The sequence below is a fragment of the Nomascus leucogenys genome, chromosome 12 (genome assembly GCF_006542625.1).
Source record: "Nomascus leucogenys isolate Asia chromosome 12, Asia_NLE_v1, whole genome shotgun sequence".
NCBI classification, from domain to species: Eukaryota; Metazoa; Chordata; class Mammalia; order Primates; family Hylobatidae; genus Nomascus; species Nomascus leucogenys.
The window spans coordinates 30,538,479-30,554,134 of NC_044392.1; positions in this window are offsets into that span (position 1 = coordinate 30,538,479).

Sequence of the window (15,656 nt, forward strand, 5' to 3'; positions counted from 1 at the left end):
TTTTTTATTACCTATCTTCTGAAGCCTAATTCTGTCAATTCATTCATCTTATCTCCTGTCCAGTTCTGTGCCCTTGATGGAGAGACGTTGTGATTATTTGGAGGAGAAGAGGCACTCTGGCCTTTTGGGTTTTCAGCATTTTTTTGTTGATTATTTCTCATCTTTGTGAGTTTGTCTAGTTTTGGTCTTTGAGGCCGCTGGCCCTTGAATGGGGTTTTTGTGGGGGCTTTTCGTTGTTGTGATTCAGTTGTTGTTGCTTTCTGCTTGTTTGTTTTTCTTTCAATGGTCAGGTTCCTCTTCTGTAGGGCTGCTGCAGTTTGCTGGGGGTTCACTTCAGGTCTTATTCATCTGACTCGCTCCTGTGCCTGGAGATGTCACTCAAGGAGGCTGGAAAACAGCAAAGATGGGTGCCTGCTCCTTCATCTGGGACCTCTGACCTCTAAGGGCACCAACCTGATGCCAGTAGGATTGCTCCTGTATAGGGTGTCTGACAACTGCTGTTGGAGAGTCTCAGTCATGTGGGTGGCATGGGGAACAGGACCCCTTTAATGGAGCACTTTGTCCCTTGGTGGAGGGGGTGCATCTCACTGGGGGAAACCCACTCATCTGGACTGCACGGATTCCTCAGAACTACCAGGAAGAAAGGCTAAGTCTTCTGGTCTGCAGAGACTGTGGCCACATCTCCCCCTAGTGGTTAAGGCCCCAGGGAATCTGCGTTCTGCCTCTGAGCCTCTGGCTGGAGTTATTGGAGTTCCTGCAAGGAAGCCCCACCCATTGAAGAAGGATGGGTCACGGTCAGGCCTGAAGAGGCACTCTGCCTGCAGACTGCCACAGCTGATGTGTTGCGCTGTGGGGAACAAGTCTTGGGAACAAGCTGTCCAGCCTCCCTGGCTCCAGCAGGGGAAAAGCACAGCCTGGGGCTATAGAGATGGGTGCTGCCCTTCCCTCTTCCAGGGAGCTCAGTGTGTTAGGCAGTTATGAGTCCCAGTGCTGGCTGCTGCCCCTCCAGCAAGGAGCTCAAATGGCTTAGACAGCAGGCAGATGCAGCCATGATGCTGATCGGCACTCCCCCTGGGAACTCCATAGGCTTAAGCAGATTCCAGCTGCAAGGCTGTTAAAAGTCTGCGTGTTCTGGGGTTGGGATGCTAGGTCCAGGTGATGTGGGTTCATGAGTGAAATTTTTTGATCCATGGGTTGCACAGTTCCATGGGAAAAGCACAGTTTCCCCAGCTGGGTAATACGCTCACCGCCCCCCTTGGCTGGGCAGAGGGGGCTCCCCAGCCCCATGTGTCTCTCAGGTGGGCCGCCATACTACACTGTTCTTCCATCTCTCAGTGGGTCAAACCAGCATCCTAATCAGTTCTGGTGAGAGAACCTGGATACCTTGGTTGCCAGTGAAGGATGCACATGCATATTTGTTGCGTGAAGTCAGGGACCCTGAACGGTGGGACCAGCTGGAGCTGTGGCAGAGGAACATAAATTGTGAAGATTTCATGGACATTTATCAGTTCCCAAATAATACTTTTATAATTTCTTATGCCTGTGTTTACTTTAATCTCTTATATCTTCATAAGCTGAGGTTGTACATCACCTCAGGACCACTGTGATAATTGTGTTAACTGTACAAATTGATAGTAAAACATGTGTGTTTGAACAATATGAAATCAATGCACCTTGAAAAAGAACAGGATAACAGCAATTTTTATGGAACAAGGGAAGACACCCATAAGGTCTGACTGCCTGTGGGGTTGGGCAAAAAGAGCCATATTTTTCTTCTTGCAGAGAGGCTATAAACGGATGTGCAAGTAGGAGAGATATCACTAAATTCTTTTCCTAGCAAGGAATATTAATATTAATACCCTGGGAAAGGAATGCATTCCTGGGGGAAGGTCTATAAATGGCCGCCCGGGGAATGTCTGTCTTATGCGGATAAGGACTGAGATACACCCTGGTCTCCTGCGGTACCCTCAGGTTTACTAGGGTGGGGAAAAACTCTGCCCTGGTAAATTTGTGGTCAGACCAGTTCTCTGCTCTTGAACCCTGTTTTCTGTTGTTTAAGATGTTTATCAAGACAATACATGCACCACTGAACATAGACCCTTATCAGTGGTTCTGCTTTTTCCCTTTGTCCTGTTCCTTCAGAAGCATGTGATCTTTGTTAGACCCTTATTAGTAGTTCTGCTTTTTGCCCTTTGAAGCATGTGATCTTTGTACCTACTCCCTGTTCTTATACTCCCTCCCCTTTTGACACCCTTAATCAAAACTTGCTGGTCTGAGACTCAGGCGGGCATCATGGTCCTACTGATATGTGATGTCACCCCCCATAGCCCAGCTGTAAAATTCCTCTCTTTGTACTGTCTCTCTTTATTTCTCAGCTGACTGACACTTACAGAAAATAGAAAGAACCTACATTGAAATAATGGGGGCAGGTTCCCCCAATACATATTATGGTTTTTTCAGTGGGAGCCTTTGAATGCCACTGTTTCTTGTTGTCCATCTTGGTCCCACACCCTTGTTATATTTAGAATAGTATAGTATAGTGGAGTGAAGCAGAAAGGATACTAGTGAGGAATCAAAGTTCCTTAACATCCTTATCTGTAGAGGGGGTTAATCATTTTTGCTTTGCCTAACCCACAATGTTGCGGTGGGGATCAGGTAGGATAATATTTATAGAAGTTCTTTGTAAATAGTTGCAGAACTCAATTAACTAAAGCTCAAAAGTTTGCATTTGTTTTTTTCTTGTGCCTCTTGGTATTCCCAGACATAGCACAGTGCCTGGCATGTAGTAGGTGCTTTATAAATGTTTAATAAATGAATAAACTGTAAGCCATATGTCCTTGCTTGAAGAGGATATTTAGGTCTTTCTATGATACTATGAGTCTTGTAAAAGTAACAACTCCAAGTTGGTCTTTTATGTGACACACAGAGTTTTTAGCAACTTTTCTAAGGCTTAGGCAACCTGAGGACTTTTTTGAGATTCATGTAACTTGGATAGCAGCTGGGGTCTCCTTGTACCCAGGCACATGCCATCAATTTCACAGCTCTCTCCATGACTTCTGCTTACTACTTCATGGCTTTCTCCATGTCTGCATTGGCCTCAGATTGTGCTGTTATTGTTTTGCCTCCTATCAATCTATGTATAAAGCTTAGCTCCTTTTCAATTACACAAAAAATCCACCTCCACTACATATTTTTGTGTTTAATAACTTTACTGAATATTCAAAGGGCCACGGGGAGATGTCACTTTGAACCTACATAGCATTCTGTTATCCCACTGTCTCTATTCTTTCTTTTTGTTCTTAATTTCTTTCCTTCATTTCTCTTCTAAATTCTTTGAAAGTTCTTTCTGTTATCATGAGGAATGCAGTTCTGCCCCAAACAAGGCCCTTCAAAGTATCTACTTTTTTCTTCAGGCACTTATGAGGATATTTTTACTGAACAAATGCAGTTCCCTTTTTTATACAGATACCTTAATACCTAAATCATTACAATATTTATGAATGTGGACACAAACAAATTAAAACCATTCTTTGAGGGGGAAACAGGGTCTCACTCTCTTGACCAGGCTGGAGTGCAGTGGCACAAGCATGGCTTACTGCAGCCTCAGCCTCCCTGGGCTCAGGTGATCCTCTTACCTCAGCCTCACGACTAGCTGTGATTACAGGCGTGCACTACCACACCTATCTTAAAATCATTTTTGAAATTTCTTTGACAACTTGTAGTTTGTCAACTTTTCAATACTGTTGAGGATCACTTGTAATTTTTGTATATAAAGAGGGAACAAAACATTAACATAATATTCCATCTGGGATATAAGATGCACACTGAGGAATGCAGAGATAAAACATGATTTACAAAAATAGTTTAATCATCCTATATGCCAGCATTTAGCACAGGGCCGAGAGTCAGACAGTCCTGGCAGTAAACCCCATCTGGGCCCACTTGTAGGCCATATAACTTGGGAAAGTTGTTTACTCTGCATATTAGTCCATTTTCACACTGCTATAAAGATACTACCTGAGATTGGATAGTTTATAAAGACAGGAGGTTTAATTAACTCACAGTTCCAGGTGGCTGGGGAAACCTCAGGAAACCTATGATCCAGGCAGAGGGTGAAGGGGAAGCAAGGCACATCTTACATGGTGGCAGGATACATGGTGGCAGGAAAGAGAGAGAAGGGGGAAGCACCAGACACCTATCAAACAACCAGATCTTGTGAGAACTCATTCACTGTCACAAAAACAGCATGGGGGAACCATCCCCATGATCCAATCACCTCCCATCAGGTGCCTCGCTCAACATGTGGAGATTACAATTTGGATTACAATCTGAGATGAGATTTGGGTGTGGGCACAGCCAAACCATATCACTCTGACTCTCTGAGTTTCCTGATGCACAAAAGAGGATGTCAGAATTAAATATAATTAAATAAAATTGAATTGTTTATAACGTGTGGTGGCTTTTAGTATTTTATCCAGGTTATTTAGGTTGCTAAAACTTGAAATAGCTCAACATCTAGAGAAATCGTTGCTCTTTAATAATCAATTACTCTGCTAGCCAGCAGCTCAAAGTGTAGGGATGTCTAACAATAAAACTTTTTATTAGTTATAATTAAAATCCTTCTCCCAGAATATGTGGAGCATATAGATGGAAACCTAAGTATTAAAGCACAAGTTTTAGATATACAGCTGTCATCTACATGATTTGAGTAGCTAGTTATTACAATGGTTTGTTTGGACTGGTAGTAGAAGAAGCAATAGACAATATTCAGAAGACTTGATCGGTCATGTGACCCTGGGCAGTGCCTTGATTTCTCTCAGCCTGTTTTCTTATCTAAGAGCATTCTGTTCAGTCCCTTCCACACCTAAAATGATCCAATGACTTGTAGTAATGCTTTGATTGCAAAGTATAATTGCTATTACTGTATTGTTAAAATTAATAAATTATTAATCTAATCAATTAATTTAATCAATAAATTTAGTTAATTAAATTGGCCTAAAGATGCCTCTGTAGGAAACTATATTCTAACTTAAAACGTAAACAAACTGTGACCTAACTTGAGAGTGCATTTTTATAATTGAGTTTTGGCCAATTATAGTAGCTGAGCTTTCAGCCAATCACAGGTGAAAACTTCTCAGACATGTCCAAATAAGGCAAATGCTGTTCTGTGACCAATCAGGCTCTTTCTGTATATAACTTCCTTTTTCTTTCTATAAATACTGCCTGCCCATCTTGTTGGGTGAAGCATTCTGGACTTTTAGTGGTTCAGGCAGCTGCCTGATTAATACATTTTTTTCTTTGTTAAAATAAACTCTGCTAAATTTAATTTGTCCACAGCTTTTCTTTGAACAATTGGTGTCATAAGTTGGATTTGGAGTAGACCTTCAGGGACCTCCAGGAGCACTGAGTGACAAAGTAAAAGTACTCACCAGGGCTCATTGTGCCCATTGATCTCTTGTAACAACTGCAGTCATGGGTGAATTCTGTCCTGAATTTGAGCTCCATGGATTTGTGTTATAAACTCTCTAACTTTACTTGAGCACTTTTTAGTTGACTGGGTCTAGGATCAAATTGGACTTAATAATTAACTAGATTGGATCTAGTTAGAGGCCTCATGTAGGTACCTTTCAAATCAAAACGGAGTCTGGGAGTCTAGGAATCTGAGACTCCACTTTCTGCAACACTGGCTACCTTTATGTGCACAAACTCTGGGCCCAGAACCTGCATGTTTTGGGGAAAATGGGTTAACTTTACTAGTGACTACAGTGGGGATGTTTTAACCTAGATAAAATTGTTCACTTGCAAAGTGCATTAGAAAACAAATGCAAAAGCCCAAAAAAAAAAAAAAAATTGAATGCATTCTGTAAGTGGTACAAAGAGGCATCTAAAAGATTAAATGAATCAAAGATTCTCTCATGTTCTCACTCATAGGTGGGAATTGAACAATGAGAACTCATGGACACAGGAAGGGGAACATCACACTCCGGGGACTGTTGTAGGGTAGGGGGAGCGGGGAGGGACAGCATTAGGAGATATACCTAATGCTAAATGACGAGTTAATGGGTGCAGCAAACCAACATGGCACATGGATACATATGTAACAAACCTGCACATTGTGCATATGTACCCTAAAACCTAAAGTATAATAATAAAATAAAATTTAAAAAAAGGTTCTTTACAGAAGGCAAATGAAAAGCATCTTAAAAGTGTTTTTCAAAAATACTAGTCAAAATCTTTAGCCATTGGGCAAAAAATCCTAGTTCTAATGACCAGAAAATATTTGGATTCAGATGTTCTTTAAAAAAAATTGTGTAATTTAAAAAATTCATTTGTAGAGATAGGGTCTTGCCATGTTACCCAGGCTGGTTTTGAACGCCTGGTCTCAAGTGATCCTCCCACCTCAACCTCCCAAAGTGCTGGGATTACGTGCATGAGCCGCTGTTCCAAGCCTAGATCCAGATATTCTTTAATAAATTAGTGAGCTTGTATTATTGCACTGGCACATGGCTAAAATTTTAGAATGAAAGCTGTAAGATCTGTTTCTGTCTATATGTTTATATATGTCTCTCTATACAATATATATGTGTGATATTTTTCTATCTACTTATGATATTGCTAAATTAAGTGGTAAAATAACTCTAATTGGCTTTAAGAAAAATAAGTGTTTACATAAATGAAGTATTTGTTTAGAAAAATAAGAACTAACCCAAGTAGTTTTCAAGTTCACATGATTTGGGTAATCTTTGATAAGTTAGGATACTGTTGGTTTCATTAAAACAGGCATGTCTTCAGATTTTTCAGTACTAAATATAATACAGATGCATGACTTTTCCTACCTAGGGTTACCAATAAAATAAATTCATTTTATGTCTATATTACAAAATTTGTCAGCAAGAAAAATAACTTAAGATGATGACTAGCTGCTTAATATTTAACCTTTACAAGCAATCCAAGTGAAATTGTTAAAAAAGTGAGTTAAATGGATGTAAGACAAAGTTCTCATGTAAAAAATATTCTTTCTGTACCAGAAAGTTTTGACATTCTTATCAAGAAAGAAAAGTTGAGGCTGAGGGTAATCTGTAATAACAACAATTTAATTCTCAGGCCTAGCAAACAAACAAACAAACAAAAACAAACCCTTAGGAGGAGAAACATGCAATTTTGCCTCCTCTACAGTTTCTTATTGCAGAGAGACTAAGGATATTTGGGAATGTTAGTAAATATCTTCTATGCCACACTGACAAATTCTACTATGAGAAAGGATGTGCTTCTAGAAACTATGATCATACATTTGCCAATTTACAGATTGCTGGTGTGACAGACAGTTCACAGCTGCTTGCTTCCTAATGTTCACTGGAAATTAAAGTCACTAGAGATTAAGAATTCTAATTAATACATGTAAGTAAAATCACTAGAACTAATAATGGAACAACTCTACATGCAAGAATACAAGGAAAGTAAGATTTACTTTTGATAAGGAAAAGCTATAAGATATGAGAACGTTATGTTTTGTTAAGGAAAAAAGAATAATTTTTGTACTAAAGTAGAATGACTGGTTTTTCCAAAATGAGAAGAGGTAAAGTACAGGACAAAAGGTGAATGATGAAAAAGTTGTAGAGTTTGTGGAAGATAAATCTTTTTTTTTCTTGTATGTTCTTTCAATGTAGAAGATGAATCATGTGGAATAAATTTTATGTGTGACTAGGCTAGCTAGGATTAGAAAGAACTATTTACAAGTTTTTCTAGAAATTCAGTATTAGTATGAGAAGTACACTGATACAAAACTAGAATTTGGTGTTTCTGTCAAAACAACATTTTCTTGGTCTGCTCCTAACAGGAAATTGTGAAAGGTTTTTCTTTCCATTTTAGATAATTGGTGTAGGAGATAAATATTCTGTATTTTACTAAGATAATGTCCAGTGCTTCATGCTGTCTTTATTAGGTTGATGAGAACTGAGTCTTCTCTATTAAGAGAGCTAAAGTTTTTCTACAACTATGTAACTTTCTATATTTGCCTTTGAAGTCTTTTAATTATCACTTTGGTTAAATAAATTACTACTATTCACAGTGACCTGTGATCCTATTAAATATTTTGCTCAAGTGTTTCAAACCTTTGATATTTTGGACAGACTTCCCAAATGTAAAATGTAAAATTAAACCTTTTTCTTGACCTTGAATTAACTTTGAGATTCTCCACATGGGCCCTTGGAACACATCAAAAGGATATCCATCCTTACAAAGATAGATAATAAGTATTTGGGCTTATTTGATACATTAAATTATATGAATAATACTGTCAAAAATAAGTAATGCTTAACCTTCTTTGGGTTCTTTGTGTGTGTGTGTGTGTGTGTGTTATTACTATATGGTTTGGAAATTGTATGAAATTCATAGACATCAAGTCGTCCTCATATAACGCTGGTATTCATAATTCTAGTTATTATCTTAAAGTGTTGTATGAAACAGAAGTAACTTCATTTCCTTATCAATTCCATCATTATTGTAGTGAATTTTCATTAGGTCTTTTTATTTTTCTTTTCTTGTTTGTCTTTTCTTGCCTTTTCTTATCTTTTATTCTTTTCTTTTCTGTTCTTTTCTTTTTTCAGAGGCAGAGTCTCACTCTGTCACACTGGAGTGCAGTAGTATGGTCACGTCTCACTGAAGCCTTGGGCTCTTGGACTCAAGCAATCCTCCCACCTCAGTCTCCCAAGTAGCTGGACTACTATGTACAACCACACCTGGCTAATTATTTTATTCTTTGTAGAGACAGGGTCTCACTATGTTGCTCAGGCTGGTCTTGAACTCCTAGGCTCAAGCAATCATCCTGCCTCAGCCTTCCAAGGTGCTGGGATTAGAGTCATGTACCACCATGCCTGTTCTCATCAGGTTTTTAACCATGGCAATTTTAAGTCTTGTCATTCACAGATGGTTAATTGTTTACTATGGTACTTTCCTGGGCAACTATAAGCCTGAAGTGTTTCATCTTCAAGAAGATTCATGAAAAGGACACTGACAAATATAGTTTTCTGATAACTTTAAGATCATACCATTGGACTGGGCAAGAATTCTACAATGAAAAAATTGGTTCATAAAACTGTGAACCCAATATATGTCAGGACAAGAATTAATTAGATATCAGTGAAATGATTTGGCAGACTTTTATGCTAAGTCAGCCAGTACTGAAATTGTTAAGATATGCAATTTGAATAAACTTTCAAAGATTGATCACTGTCAAATTACCTACAATAACCTATTTTAATGAGCAGTACTGTTCACCTGAATTGGAGAAACAAAATTGGTATTTAAAAAGATGTAAATGCAATATTAAGCATTAACTCATGAAGAGTCTGGACAGCAGCTTGGTCCTTCCTGAGTCCTTAAAGCTTCCATTATTAAGAGCTCTGATATTCATCATGACAGAGATAAAATGATTCAAATTATGAAAAAATATTGATGGGATGACTTTTAAGATTGCTAAAATTTATAACCAATTTTGGTTATAAATTATCAAGCTCATAGTTCTGATAAGAAAATAAAAACTTCAGGTGATACACACCTGCTGGATCATTTGAACACTTACAAATGGAGTTCCTTCAAGTGACACATTAAATGCATGTTTTCTGGTTGTATTGAAGCTTTCCCATGCAGGAAGGCTGATGTCATAATAATAGCTAAAGTTTATTAGAAAATGTGTTTCCCTTGGCTGGGCACAGTGGCTCACACCTGTAATCCCAGCACTTTGGGAGGCCGAGGAGGGTGGATCATGTCAGGAGATCAAGATCATCCTGGCCAACATGGTGAAACCCCGTCTCTACTAAAAATACAAAAATTAGCTGGGCGTGGTGGTGTGTGCCTGTAATCCCAGCTACTCGGTGGGCTGAGGCAGGAGAATTGCTTGAACCAAGGAGTCAGAAGTTGCAGTGAACCGAGATCGCGACATTGCACTCCAGCCTGGTGACAGAGTGAGATTCCATCTCAAAAAAAAAGAAAAAAAGAAAAAAGAAAATGCATTTCCCTTATCATTCATTCCTGGAGAAATCTTCAGTGACAGAGGTACTCATTTTGTGTCTGGAATTTGTTCCTTCCGGTGGGTTCTTGGTCTCGCTGGCTTCAAGAGTGAAGCCACGGACACTCGCGGTGAGTGTTACAGCTCTTAAAGATGGTGTGTCCAGAGTTATTTGTTCCTCCCAGTGGGTTTGTGGTCTGGCTGACTTCAGGAATGAAGCTGCAGACCCTCACGGTGAGTGTTACAGCTCATAAAGGTAGTGCGGATCCAAAGAGTGAGCAGCAGTAAGAGTTATTGTGAAGAGTGGAAGAACAAAACTTCCACAGCATGGACGGGGACCCAAGCGGGTTGCCGCTGCTGGCTTGGGTGGCCAGCTTTTATTCCCTTATGCGGCCCCACTCGTGACCTGCTGATTGGTGCATTTTACAGAGTGCCGATTTGTCCTTTTTTACAGAGTGCTGATTGGTGTGTTTACAAACCATTAGCTAGACACAGAGCGCTGATTGGTGTGTTTACAATTCTTTAGCTAGACAGAAAAGTTCTCCAAGTCCCCATCCAACTCAGAAGCCTAGCCGTCTTCACCTCTGAATTTCACCGGACAAGTTGTAAAACAGTTAAATAAGATATTATAAATACAATAGCATCAGGTGAAGCTAACTGCATTGATTGGATTGCCTTAGTCAAAGGTATTATAAACTGATGGCAATCACACTCATTCTTACTAGAAATCTAGGTTGACTGCTTATGAAATTAAATACTTGAAATTATGAAATAGTTACTTCAAGACTTATTCCGTTAATAATAAAACCTATGGATCTTTTGCTTTTGTTAACTCTGACATGACTCAATAGTGTCATGCTTTGATGCATTATGCCAAAGTATATTTTCACCAGGTAAGAAAAGCCCTTTGTGACTACAAATTGATGACAAGCAGACCTTTCATGATTTAGAACAATGAGGTTGGGTCTTTTGGAAATGACACCAGAGGAAGACTGCCCTTGATAGGGACTATACCAAGTTCTTCTTTGCAGCAAAACCTCAGGGTCTTGAGTCTTGTATTCACATCTTTTTACTAAGAAGGGCTCCTCCAGGCTCCTGGTGTACACTTGTTGGAGGCCTTAAGGTAAAGATGACCAGGGAAGTTTTTCCCCAGAAGCAGATGGTATCCTAGGCATAGACACTTTCCTAAGACCATGGAATAAGATTTCTCTGTCATCATGAAAGCCTTATTTCTCCCCTTTCCCCCTAGTTTTCTGCTGTCTGAATCCCTTCCTTTTCCTTAAAGGAAAATCCACGGGACCATAATCTGTGTGTGGCTTTTTCAAAAGCTTATGCCCTAGAAAGAAATGAGAGCAATTGTTGGGTTTGTAGGCTAATGCCACCATATCAGAAAAGAATTTCTCTTATGCCAATGTCTGTGTTCCCATTGAAAGTCATCATGAAGCCCTAGAGGAAGAGTGGAAAGCTTTCCTTAAAATTCTAGACATTACTGCTACTGACTTTTCTACATTCACTAGAAATAGTACCATGAACTTTCCAATTAATAACCTAATTGTTACCAAATATAGAAAACGTATCTGAGTGATGTCTGTGAAAGGTATATCACATATTCAAGACCTGGGGACTACCAATGCAGGTATGAGTAATTGCTTGTATGATGTCACTGAATTAAATCTGGAAGCTCCTTTTCCACTAAATGTGGTTATGCACCCTTACAGCATACCCTTTGAGTAAGTTTCTCGCTGTACCTTACTCAGGAGCTATGTGAACTTGTGGACAAATTTAACTGACTTCTGCTCCACCACCACTAGGTGGCCATCTTTCCTAGCCCCTGAGGGCCTACATTGGGACTGCAGAGAATTTACTTACCTCTTCCTCACTGGTTCAGATTTTGCTATATGGCCTGGCTCCCTCCTACCTTCTGAATAGCTTTTCCTGAAAGTTCCCATTGTATCTTTCATAACCAGAGGCCAAAGCAATCAATAACCAAAATTAGCACAAACCTTGAAATAGATGGAGATAAGTTAGTTTCCTTGGAGGAAATGTTCCTGTGGGGTTATTGGGGGCACACTCTTGGCAGTATTGGGGTGCTGGTTGTATAGAATTTGAAGATAGTCTGTAAATTAGGAAAAATCTTAGATTTTGTAGCCAATGTGACCTCCCAAAAGTTCAGATGCATAGAAGCTGCTCTTTGAAAGGTGTGTGAAAACATTCATGTTCAACAAAAACACTTAATGGAGCATCACGCAGATCTCCTCTTTGCCTACATTGAGGACTTGTGTATAGTGCTAAACAAAACTGAATATTGTACTTACCTTTCTCCTGATTTTACTACTACAAAAAGCTTAATTTAAAATGTGGCTGATACTGACGTTTCTCTAGACACTGCCACCAAATACATCAAGGAAATTTCTCAAGGGAAAGGAACACATGATGTGTTTACAGGAGCAGCTAACAGTTGATTTGCAGGTATCCTGAATGGTGGAATGGTGGATGGGAGGCTTGGCTATTGGAAGGGTTTTTAGTTTTTATTTTTAGCCTAATCATTTGGGGCTAATATTCTAAGGTTTTAAAATCTTTATGTGTCTTTTAGTAGGTCTTCAGACTAGTATGACTTGTGTTACCAGGCTAACTACAGAAACAGGCACCTCTTTAAAGGAGGCCATTTTACTACTAACTGGCCCTTAATCACCGTCATGCCCTGAACAAAGACTATAACCAATAGGACTTAAATACTATTGAATTGTCTTTATTATTGCTTGAACTTTAAATTGCTTAATTTAGATTATTTTGGTTTGTAGAGATGCCTGTTAAGTAGTGTACTTTAATTTTTTCTTTAATTTTTTGTATTTTTCCTCCTGATAACCATTATAATATTCTTCCTAATGTATTGTATCCCTTAAGAGTCTTTCTCTCTCTTTTCTTTTCTTTTGACAAGGTCTGGCTCTATCACCTAATCTGGAGTGCAGTGGTATGATCTCCATTCACTGCAACCTCCACCTCCTGGACCCAAGCTATCCTTTCATCTCAGCCTCCAGAGTAGCTGGGACTATAGGTGTGCACCACCATGCCCAGCTAATTTTTGTATATTTTTGTAGAGAAGGGGTCTTGCCATTTTACCCAGGCTGGTCTTGAACTCCTGGGCTCAAGCAATCCACCCACCTTGGCCTCCCAAAGTGTTGGGATTACAGGCATAAGCCACCATGCCTGGTCCCTTAAGAGTCTCAAATGCTCATATGGAGCCATCCGTTGTACATCAACTAATGTCATTATAGTTAGAAAAACAAAAGTATCAGGAAAGCTTAAGGAATAATACAACAAATTCGACATTGTGAATTGTGAATTTTATACTGAGACCAAACAAGTCCATTATGATGGTGAAAAAAATTGGACCTAGGTTATGGTCAATTTCTCAAAATTCAAAGGCTGATAAAAGAGGGGAATTGTTAAATTAAACTTTGGCCTAAAGCTGTCTCTAAATGAAGCAAACTACAACCATATATATATATATATATATATATATATATATATAAATAAAACATGTTACATATATTTTATATATATAAATAAAGCATAATAGATGTTATATATATGTTTTATATATATACATTATATGTGTGTGTGTGTGTGTGTGTGTATATATAAACCTACCTTGAGACTACATTCTTGTAACAAGCAACTGAATCTCAGTTAACTGTAGCAGCTGAGCTTTTGGCCAATCACAGGCTGCAAACTGCTCAGACATGTCCAAATAAGGCAAGTGCCGAGCTGTAACAAATCAGGCTATTTTGGTATGTCGCTTCCTTTTTCTATCTATAAATACGAACTGCCCACATTGCCAGGTAGAGTCTTCTGACCCTTTACTGGTTCAGGGTAATGCCCAGTTCATGAATCATTTGTTTGCTCAAATAAATTATGTTAAACTTAACTTGTCTAAAGTTTTTATTTTAATAGCACTATACTCTTTGAAATGCTTGTTCCTTGGTGCTATAAAGAAATAGCACTGGAACATAAATTCAATTTCCTCAGCAAGGCCATTTCTATACTTTCTGCAGAAAGGGTACACTCACCAGCAGTTTTGCCATGAGAGTACACCGAACAAAGGAGACAGGGTCATTTATAACTTGATGCGTCTACCTTACTGCTGTGTCCTGTTTCCATTGGCTAGAACAGGACCTCACATTCTGTATTTGTCCCGATTGGCTAGCAACTTAGAACTTTTTAAAAGAGGCAAAGGCAGAGGAGAACAAAGGAAGGAGGAAGTAACTTGTAGAATGCTGAGAAAAGTAAAAACACCTTCAAATACGGAAGAGAAACAGGCTATGACCTAATGCTTGCTTGGACTAGTATAAGCATGCCAAGGCAAATATTTAGGCTAAATTGTAGGAGCTAACAACATAAAGTACATTGATTTCTTTATTATGGCTAGCAGATATTTAAGAATGTTAGTATAGGTCTTCGAATAAATTTTGCTTTTAAGGGAAGTTACTATTTATTCCTAGTTAGATGGGGAGACAAGTCTTTCCAGAGGAACCTCTACTTTACTTTTTACAGTTCCTCCTCTTATTTCATAATTCTTCTTCAATCTTGTTTAATATGTTTTGACTTAATTGCTTAGTCCTTTTAAGAGAAGTAATTTTTCTGAATAGGGTGGAGGAGAGTTAGGAGTTGACTCTAAGCATGGCAGAGACAAGTTTCTGTATAAAACTTCAAAGGTAGGAAATAATATAAAGCCTACAAGAATAAGTACACCAATAACAACAGCAAATGAGGTGAGAATTGAAGTTAAAATTTCTTTTTATCTACTGAACAATGCTTTATTATTTTAGAAAAAGGGTTATTTATTATTTTGGGGAAGTTTATTGGATAGGGCTTTTAATTCTTGTGGCACTTTTGTTATAATTCTGTCAGGGGCAGTATTTTTAGGAACAAACCTAGAACATTAAGTTTTAATTATGACACAAACCTCTTCTTTTTCTGCTAATATTATATTTAAAGTTATTTTATTTTTCTAGGCCATCTGGCTGGTAGGTCCTAATTGCTTAGGTATCTCTTTGATGGTGTCCTCAGTGTAATTTATGAATCGTTGCTGATTGTAATAGATATAGTTTATTTAGCCTACTTTTCTTTATAGTTACTTACTAGAACAATATGGATTTAAATTCTGCAGCTAATTGATTTTGTGCTTTAAACTTATTTGGCACTTCTCACAGGACTTTAATAGCATTTATGTAAACCTGAGGATTAAAGGACTCATAAGGAGTTTCCTTTGGCCTGCGGTGTTTTGTTTTTACCTTTTTAGATTGATGAATTGCTAGGGTGAAAGGGATAGCTAATTGGATTAGAGCACAAGTACTGTTCTAATTATTTGGCAGAGTGTCTAATAAAGGTCTTCTACAGTACTACTATGCATTTGCTTGGGGATGGCTAAGCATAGACTGATAGGCAAGCTCTTGGAAAGACTTGAGCTCCTTGCATTTTTTTTATGTTTCCAAGGAACACCAAATTTTCCTCTTGCTGTGAGAGGCATGAAGTAAACTTGGCCTTCTGAGATGGAAGCTGGATTGCCCTTGGGGGCTGACCCGTAGGGTGTTGAATTTCAGGAAATAGCAAATAGAGAGCTCGGCATGATATATTATCCTAAGCCATG